We start from the raw sequence: 10,452 nt of genomic DNA on the forward strand, positions 1-10,452 counted from the left end.
GCTGACACGTGGCGGCGCGGGGGTGCCTGGCGGCGGCGTGTCCGGCGCCGGCGGACAATGTCCGGCGCGTGAAGGATCAGATCTAGGGTTTCGGGGAGAAGAAGAAGAAAACGGAGGGGGTCTTTAAATAGGCATAGGAGGAGCTAGGAGAGTCCAAATGAGGTGCGGTTTTCGGCCACGCGATCGTGATCGAACGCTCTAGATGATGGAGAGGGTTTTGGTGGGTTTTGGGCCAAAATGGAGGGGTGTTGGGCTGCAAGACACACGAGGCCTTTTCGGTCCCTCGGTTAACCGTTGGAGCATCAAACGAAGTCCAAATGGTACGAAACTTGACAGGCGGTCCACCGGTAGTAAACCAAGGCTGCTTGGCAAGTCTCGGTCCAATCCGGAAATGTTTAATCCCCACACACGAAAGAAAGGTAGAATTGACCACCGGAGGAGAACGAAGCGCCGGAATGCAAAACGGACAACGGGGAAAATGCTCGAATGCATGAGATGAACACGTATGCAAATGCAATGCACATGATGACATGATATGGGATGCATGACAACGACAACAACACACGGAGACAAAAAAACCCGAACCCAAGAAAATAAAATAACTTAACGCCAGAAACGGCAAGTGTTGGAGTACATATTGGGAAAATCATATCTGGGGTGTTACAACACTCCACCACTACGAAAGGATCTCGTCCCGAGATCTAGGACTAAAAGAACGCCAGGAATTCAGAACGGAGGTGATCCTCGCGTTCCCAGGTAGCTTCACGGTCGGAGTGGTGTGACCACTTGACTTTGAGGAATTTGATTGACTTGTTGCGAGTCTTGCGTTCAGTCTCTTCAAGAATAGCAACGGGGTGCTCACGATAAGAGAGATCTTCTTGGAGCTCAATGTCCTCAAAGTTGACTGTGCGGTCAGGAGTCTTTAAGCACTTTCGGAGCTGAGAGACATGGAACACGTCATGCACATTTGCAAAGTTTGAAGGAAGCTGGAGTTGATAGGCGAGATCGCCTCTCTTGCTGACAAACTTGAAAGGTCCCACGTATCTGGGGGCAAGCTTCCCTTTGATACCGAAGCGACGAGTACCTTTCATATGAGAGACGCGGAGGTAGACATGATCTCCGATCTCGAAAGCCAAATCACGGTGCTTACTATCATAGTAGCTCTTTTGGCGGGATTGGGCTGCTTTGAGGTTATCTCGAATGACTTTGCACATTTCCTCTGCCTCTGTGATTAAGTCATTTCCCAGAAGCTGACGTTCACCGGTTTCAGACCAGTTGAGAGGGGTACGGCACTTCCTGCCATACATAATTTCAAATGCGGCCTTGCCCGAACTTGCTTGAAACCTGTTGTTGTAGGAGAATTCAGCATAAGGAAGACAATCCTCCCACTTCATGCCGAAGGAGATCACACAAGCCCTGAGCATATCTTCAAGAATCTGATTGACACGCTCGACTTGACCGCTAGTTTGAGCATGGAAAGTTGTGCCGAAGCGGATGTTAGTGCCCATGGCCTTCTGAAAAGAATCCCAAAACTTGGAGGTAAAGATGCTGCCACGGTCTGAAGAGATCACTTGTGGAATACCATGTAGAGAGACAATTCGAGAGGTATATAGCTCCGCCAATTGAGCTGCAGTGATTGACTCTTTGATAGGCAGAAAGTGAGCCACTTTAGTGAGTTTGTCGATGACCATGAATATAGCATCATTGCCACGTTTGGACTTTGGAAACCCAGTCACGAAGTTCGTCTCAATGTGGTCAAACTTCCATTCTGGAATGGCAAGAGGTTGGAGGAGACCCGCTGGTCTTTGGTGTTCTGCCTTCACTCTTCTGCAGACATCACATTCATTCACGAACTGAGCAATCTCGCGCTGCATTCGAGTCCACCAATAAGCCTGCTTGAGGTCCTGATACATCTTCGTGCTCCCAGGGTGGATGGAGAGGAGAGAATTGTGAGCCTCGTTCATGATCACTTTACGAAGGTCACCTTTGGGCACAACAATACGATCCTCGAAGAAGAGAGTATCCTTGTCATCAAGGCGGTAGCACTTGTACTTGGGTTGACTCTTGACAATCCCAATCTTCACCTTTTTCACCATAGCATCAAGAAGCTGAGCTTGGCGAATCTGGTCTTCCAAGGTAGGAGAGACTTGAAGGTTGGCGAGGAAACCTTGAGGAACAACTTGCAGATTAAGTTTGCGGAAAGCTTCACAAAGCTCGGGTTGATAAGGCTTGAGAATAAGACTGTTGCAATAAGCCTTTCTGCTCAATGCGTCAGCAATCACATTGGCCTTGCCTGGAGTATACTCGATACTCGAATTATACTCTTGAATCATTTCGACCCATCGAGTCTGCCTGAGGTTGAGATTAGGCTGAGTGAAGATGTACTTGAGACTCTTGTGGTCAGTGAAGATGTCCACTTTTCTTCCCAATAAGAGATGTCTCCAAGTCAAAAGAGCATGCACAACTGCCGCCAACTTGAGATCATGAGTGGGGTAGTTCTTCTCATTGGGCTTCAACTGGCGAGAGGTATAAGCCACAACTTTCTTCTCTTGCATCAACACTGCGCCAAGACCTTGGAGAGAGGCATCGCAAAAGACCTCGTACGGCTTGGATTCATCAGGCGGAGTCAGAACTGGAGCAGTGACCAATTTCTCTTTCAAAGTGTTGAAAGCGATGTCACACCCCGGAGACCAAACGTACTTGACGTGCTTCTGGAGAAGATTTGAGAGAGGCTTTGCGATCTTAGAAAAGTTTTCAACGAATCTTTGACAGTAGCTTGCGAGACCGAGGAAGCTACGGAGTTGCTTCACGTTCTGAGGTGGTTCCCAATTCACAATTGTAGACACCTTCTCAGGATTCACCGCAATGCCCTTGGCAGAGATGATATGACCAAGATAAAGAACCTCATCGAGCCAAAATTCGCACTTGGAGAACTTGGCGTAGAACTTGTGTTCCCTGAGCTTATCGAGTACCAAACGCAAGTGCTTGGCATGATCTTCCTTGTTCTTCGGAAAGACCAGAATGTCGTCGAGATAGACCAAAACGAAGTCATTGGTGTAGGCGTTGAAGATGAAATTCATCATGCGAGAGAAAGTCGGAGGAGCGTTGACGAGGCCAAAAGACATGACAGTGTATTCATATGAACCAAAGCTTGTCCTGAAAGCTGTCTTGGGAATATCTTGCTCACGGATTCGGATCTGATGATAACCCATACGGAGATCAAGCTTGGAGAATACTTGGGCACCTTTGAGTTGTTCGAACAGCTTGTTGATGTTGGGAAGTGGGTATTTGTTCTTGATGGTCTTCTTGTTCAATGGACGGTAATCAACACAAAGTCGGTCCGTTCCATCCTTCTTCACAAAAAGAACACCACAACCCCAGGGAGAAGAACTAGGTCGGATGAGGCCCATTCTCTCTTGAATATCGAGTTGCTTCTTCAGCTCCTTCAACTCTTCAGGTCCAAGCTTGTAAGGACGCTTGCATACAAGTTCCGTGCCAGGCTCAAGATCAATGACGAATTTAACTGGTCGGTGCGGAGGCATTCCTCGAAGCTCTTCTGGAAAGACGTCTTGATAGTCACAAACGACTGGAATTTGCGAGATAGCATCCAGTTCACCCTTCTCATTGAGAGAAAACAGACAGATGGTATCATCACGAGCGGCAAAGACAATTACATCCTCAGACGAATGAGTCAATTGAATCTGCCTGGCTACACAATCAAGATGCGCCTTGTGCTTAGAAAGCCAATCCATTCCGAGAATAAGATCAATATCCGAGTCGCCCAGAACAATAGGAGAAGCTAGAACCCAATGTGATAGTAATATCCGGGATGCAGAAATTAGTTGTCATCTGTTTGCCCGGTGACACAATTTGCAAAGAATTTTGCAGATACTGATAATCGCACTCATACTTCGATGCAAAAGGTTTGGAAATGAAACAATGCGATGCACCAGTGTCAAAAAGAACTTTTGCAGGAACATCGTTAACAGGAAGGTTACCCATGATGACATCTGACGAGTCCTCTGCCTGAGCTGCATTCACCATATTGACCTTGGCGTACTTGGGGTTATGCTTGACCACAGCTGTACTTGCCGATCTCACAGGAGGAGGAGGAGGGAGACGCCTCTGATTGAAGCATTTGTTGGCATAGTGACCCTTCTGTTGGCACTTGTTGCACGTGACCTCTAAAAGCGGACAGTGATACGGAGCACTCGATCTTGGAGCTTGAGACGAAGTCTTGTTCTGAAAGCCAGGGTTGGGTGGGTGGGAAGATCCATTGCCACCTTTGCTCTTCTGCTGATACGGCTGACGGAACGAAGGAGGAGGAAGCCAATACTTCTGCTGCTTGGCCACTTGAGTAGAGGAAGAAGGAGTAGTGTCTCTGACTCGCTTCTTGGAAGCATCACACCTCAGTTGAGCAGCCTCTTGCTTCAATGCCATGTTGTAGAACTCATCGTACCTCAAGGGCTCAAAGAGAACAAGAGCTAGCTGGATTTCTTCCCTGAGACCACCCCTGAACTGGTATATCATGCTCTTCTCGTCAGGGACGTCCTGCTTGGCAAAGCGGGCGAGCTTCTGAAACAACTTGTTATAGTCATAGACAGACAAAGAGCCTTGCTTCAAGTTGCGGAATTCCTCACGCTTGCTTTCAACCATGCTCTGGGGGAGATGATGAGCTCTGAAATCTTGACGGAATTCATCCCAGGTAATCACACGTCCACCTCTGGAATCCTTGTACTGCTGGAACCATTCTGCAGCTTGGTCTATGAGTTGGAAGGAAGAGAACTTGACAAAGTCCTCAGGCCTGACGTTACTGCACTCGAAATGCTTGCACAGATCCATGAGCCAATCGTCAGCATCAGTTGCCTCAACACAATTGCTGAAAGTCTTTGGCCCGTTAGCAAGGAACTGGTTGAGTGTAGCAAAGTGATTCTGATTGTTGCCTTGGTTTCCTTGGTTCGCTTGATTGCGCTCTTGAAGAATTTGCATGATCAACTGTGTGTCTGCATTGGTTGCGGCCATCACAGCTTGCCATGCCTCCGGAGGAGGTGGAGGTGGTGGTGGATCCTGATTCTGATTCTGATTGGTGCTCTTAGCGGGAGCCATCCTGAAGAGGATGACCACCGTTAGCACATTGACAGATAAAATGAAGCTGAATCAAACGGGTTGAAATTGCAACATATAGTCTTCACATCCGAACAAAATGAACGAAAGCATTCCAATTGAAATGGTCATATATCCATAAATTGAGAAGCCACTTATAATTTAGGTAGAGGAATAAATCAACAAGGTACGGATCAAGAACGAATACTCGGTAAGAAATCCCAATCTCAAACCAAATATCCGTGGAAGAAGAGCTAGAGCTACAAGAATTCCCACCTATGAAACTCCCGAACCTTTCCGGTTATGCAATCAGGTGTTGGGGATACAGGGGAAGCATAATATCTCACCCAAATCTAGCAAATCCTACATTCAGCTGTATCCATCCTTCAACACATAACCGAGAAAAACTTCGGAAACCATCTACCTCAACCTTCGAAAAGCATCCGTTATACAAGTTATGGCGATACTCCCGAACTCCCGCCCTAGTACTGGGTGGCGTCGAGGTTATCTCACCAACGAACTGCATAAAAGAGATTTTCGATGTCGGCGTACTAAACTCAGGTATTCCAGAACTGCAACGATAAAATTGTGACGATAACACCTCAGAGCTCAACTCCCCGGGACACTGCCACAACCCCTAAAGACATGAGGCACCAAGAATAATGTTCTCGTCACAAAACCATCGGAACGATTCCAAGATACCCGCGTGATCCTAAAAATTTTTTAGTGAAATTTGAGAAGAGAAGAGTCAAAACTCTACGTTAGGATGCCTTACTAGAGCGATGATGAGACTGGGGAGTAAAAGAATTCCTAAACTCTCCGATATATAATTCCTAAATGACTCAAAATATTTTTTCTAGACTCAACAACGGCTGCTAAAAACGATCAAGCAATGGGGGCTCCTAAGGTCGGAGAAGGCTCTGATACCAACTTGTAACGCCCTCGATGCGGCTATAGCTCTCACGTGTCGAGGCACGACTTAGAGGCATAACCGCATTGAAAGCAATGTCGCAAGTTAGGCAATCTTCACAACATCCCATGTAATATAGATAATAAAAGGGGAGATACATAGTTGGCTTACACTCGCCACGTCAATCAAAGTACATAAATAGCATTACATCAAACAAACACTCATGGCCCGACTACGGCGCCAAAATAAAAGATAAACCCAACATGCGACACGGTCCCGATCACCCCAACTGGGCACCACTACTGATCATCAGGGAAAGACACGTAGTATCGGCGTGAGTCCTCGTCGAACTCCCACTTGAGCTCAAGCGCGTCATCTGGAGCGGAATCATCAGGCCCTGCATCTGGTTTGGAAGTAATCTGTGAGCCACAAGGACTCAGCAATCTCGCACCCTCGTGATCAAGACTATTTAAGCTCATAGGTAAGGCAAGGAAAATATGTGGAGCTGCAGCAAGCGACTAGCATATAAGGTGGCTATCCTGTTCGCAAAAGAGAGCGAGAAAAGGAGGCAAAGCGCGAACGAATAACTAGGGAACATCCTGTGGCAAGCATTACTCCAACACCGTGTTCACTTCCCGGACTCCACCGAGAAGAGACCATCACGGTAACTCACACTGTTGATTCATTTTAATTAAGTTAAGGTTCAAGTTATCTACAACCGGACGTTAACAAATTCCCATCTGCCCAAAACCGCAGGCACGGCTTTCGAAAGTTCAAATCCCTATAGGGGAGTCCCAACTTAGCCCATGACAAGCTCTCATGGTCAACGAAGGAATAGACCTCCTCCCGAGACATTCCGATCAGACTCAGTATCCCGGTTCTACAAGACACTTCGACAGGTTAAAAAAAATCCAGCAACAATGCCCGAATGTGCCGACAAATCCCGATAGGAGCTGCACATATCTCGTTCTCAGGGCACACTCAGATGAGCTCTCCATACAACTAAAACCAAACCTCGAGTTTCCCCGAGGGGGCGCTGCACAGGACTCTAGTTTGGACCAACACTCAGAGGAGCACTGGCCCAGGGGGGCTTAAAATAAGATGACCCTCGGGCTCCGGAAACCCAAGGGAAAAAGAGGCTAGGTGGCAAATGGTAAAACCAAGGTTGGGCATTGCTAGAAAAGCTTTAATCAAGGCGAACTATCAAGGGGTTCCCATTATCACCCAACCGCGTAAGGAACGCAAAATCCGGGAACATAACACCGATATGACAGAAACTAGGGCGGCAAGAGTGGAACAAAACACCAGGCGAGAGGCCGAGCCTTCCACCCTTTACCAAGTATATAGATGCATTAAGATAACAAGATAATATAATGATATCCCAACAAGTATATAATGTTCCAACAAGGAACGGTCTCCAATCTTCACCTGCAACTAGCAACGCTATAAGAGGGGCTGAGCAAAGCGGTAACATAGCCAATCAATGGTTTGCTAGGACATGGTGGGTTAGAGGTTTGACATAGCAATTTGGGAGGCATGATAAGCAAGTGGTAGGCATCGTAGCATAGGCATAGCAAAAGAGCGAGCATCTAGCAAAGCAAAGATAGTAGTGATTTCGAGGGTATGATCATCTTGCCTGCAAAGTTGTCAGAGTTGACTGGATCCTCGAAAGCAAACTCAACGGGCTCCTCGTTAGCGAACTCGTCTCCCGGCTCTACCCAAACAAGACAAACAAAGCAAACGGAACACAATCAACCACGTGCAAACTCAAACAACATGATGCAAACATGGTATGCTATGCGGGATGCGATATGTGATGCATATGCAAGATTTGACAAGGAATGAATGAACCTGGCCTCAACTTGGAAATCCAAGTGTGCCACTGGAAATGTGAGATGAAATCGCTTGAAAACGATATAAAGATCACCGGAATCGGAGTTACGGTTTGGAAATGGCAAGCAATTCAAATATGACCACGTTCTGCGATTTACAGCAAATAGCCATCTAAATGCAACAAGATGAACATGCTACAGCACCCAAACATGGCATCAAAATACATGGCAGGGATCCACTCATGATGCTTAACAAAAGACTAGCACTGAGCTACGGCCAATTCATCCATTAACAGGTTCAAACAAGCATGGCAAAAATGCATTTGGTAAACAGATTTCAGACTTAGTGAAATTAACACTTGTCTGGAATTTCAGATCAGATAGCACTCTTTGGAGCATGAAAACTATATGCTACGGGACCTGAACATGGCAAAGTAAAGCATGGTATGGAGCTACTCAAAGAGCTTAACAAAAGTCCCTTAGTGACCTTGAGCCAAAAGGGATCAGAAAATACATTTGCAAGCATGTGAACATGGCAAAAACATAATCAGTTCTCAGACTTAGTGAAAACTGGAGCATGCTGAAACAGATATCAAGTAGGCATGTTTACGAGCTCGATGCACTCACTAAAGAGCAAGTCATGACAATATAAGCATATACCCATCAAGAATACACAAAATACAAGCTAGATATGGCAAGAACAATAACATAGCATGCACGGATCAACTACAACATCCTCGGCAAAATTGCTAACAAGTAGACAATCTGCCCAGATTCACGAAATGACAAAAGTAGAGCTCGATTGACTCAAGCTAGGGTGCTCCATAAATGCAAAAAAGGACATGGATGGATAGAGAACTACAAGATTAACAAAACATCCTTACTGATCATCCTCAAAAGAGGCATGGATCACTAGGAATCAACATGAACATATGGCATATTGAGATAAACAGCTCAAGGACTTAGTGGAAATGCTAAGTCCCTGAAATCAGCATTAACGAATGCTCCACTTTGCAAGCTTGTGCTAGTCACCACACACATCACAAAAATACATGAGTTGCACCTCTGGATAGATGGCAAAACATATAACAAAACTCATGTAGAACTCCAGGGCATATCATGCACACAATAATCATGGCAAAAATGACAAATATCTAATTGGAGCAGCAGATCTGACAATTATCTCAAATAGCACTCTTCCAGTAGCATTTCGGGCATCAATATGAACTCAAATGAAAATGATGCAATGAGATGAAATGATGTGCTCTCTAAGACGAACATTTTGATATGCTATATGCCCAAAATGGAGTTACGGATGCAGAGTTACGATGCGATGAAAATAGCAAAAATATTAGGGGTTCGGGGCAAAAGTCAACCGTCTCAGATCTAGATCCGGATCTGGGTACTGTAGCGCACGGATTCCGAGGATCGCCGGATAACTCGAGGTCGCTGAAGATCTTGCCGCGGGGAGGATCCGGTCGGAGGAGGAGGCGAGGGCCGGAGTTGGTGGTGGCCGGAGCCGCGCTGTGCGGTCGCCGGCGTGGTCGCGGGCGGCGCCGGCCGGCGAGGAGTGCGGCGGCCCGGCCGCCGGAGTTGAGGCGAGGGGCGACGAGGGGTTCCGGCCGCCGGAGTTGATAAGGGCGGCGAGGAGCTCCCTGGCGCGGCGCAGACGATGGAGGAAGACGCGGTCGGCGCGCGGGCTCGGAGGGCCGGACGTGGGCTCAGAGGACCGCGGCGGGTGGCGGCGGCGCTGACACATGGCGGCGCAGGGGTGGCTGGCGGCGGCGTGTCCGTCACCGGCGGACAATGTCCGGCGCGCGGAGGATCAGATCTAGGGTTTCGGGGAGAAGAAGAAGAAAACGGAGGGGGTCTTTAAATAGGCATAGGAGGAGCTAGGAGAGTCCAAATGAGGTGCGGTTTTCGGCCACGCGATCGTGATCGAACGCTCTAGATGATGGAGAGGGTTTTGGTGGGTTTTGGGCCAAAATGGAGGGGTGTTGGGCTGCAACTCACACGAGGCCTTTTCGTTCCCTCGGTTAACCGTTGGAGCATCAAACGAAGTCCAAATGGTACGAAACTTGACAGGCGGTCTACCGGTAGTAAACCAAGGCCGCTTGGCAAGTCTCGGTCCAATCTGGAAATGTTTAATCCCCACACACGAAAGAAAGGTAGAATTGACCACCGGAGGAGAACGAAGTGCCAGAATGCAAAACGGACAACGGGGAAAATGCTCGAATGCATGAGATGAACACGTATGCAAATGCAATGCACATGATGACATGATATGGGATGCATGACAACGACAACAACACACGGAGACAAAAAAACACGAACCCGAGAAAATAAAATAACTTAACGCTGGAAACGGCAAGAGTTGGAGTACATATTGGGAAAATCATATCCGGGGTGTTACAGCAATCCTCCCACTCGGGGGCTTAGTTGCAGTCTAGCACTCGCCTAAGTTCTCTCACTTAGAGACTTAGCTGCAGTCGGGCACTCACCTAAGTTTGAAAAAATCCTACTGAGTGGAGAGCAATCCTCCCACTCGGGGGCTTAGCTGCAGTCCAGCACTCGCCTAAGTTCTCTCACTTAGAACTTAGCTGCAGT

The 10,452-nt window shown here is 47.4% G+C and overlaps 1 pseudogene; it reads right to left on the bottom strand.

Moving 5' to 3' along the window:
- Positions 1-9,604, bottom strand: part of LOC123191780 (uncharacterized) — a 54,910-nt pseudogene extending 45,306 nt beyond the window's left edge.
- Positions 9,605-10,452: the final 848 nt, after the last annotated feature.

The sequence above is a fragment of the Triticum aestivum genome, chromosome 2A, assembly GCF_018294505.1.
Source record: "Triticum aestivum cultivar Chinese Spring chromosome 2A, IWGSC CS RefSeq v2.1, whole genome shotgun sequence".
NCBI classification, from domain to species: Eukaryota; Viridiplantae; Streptophyta; class Magnoliopsida; order Poales; family Poaceae; genus Triticum; species Triticum aestivum.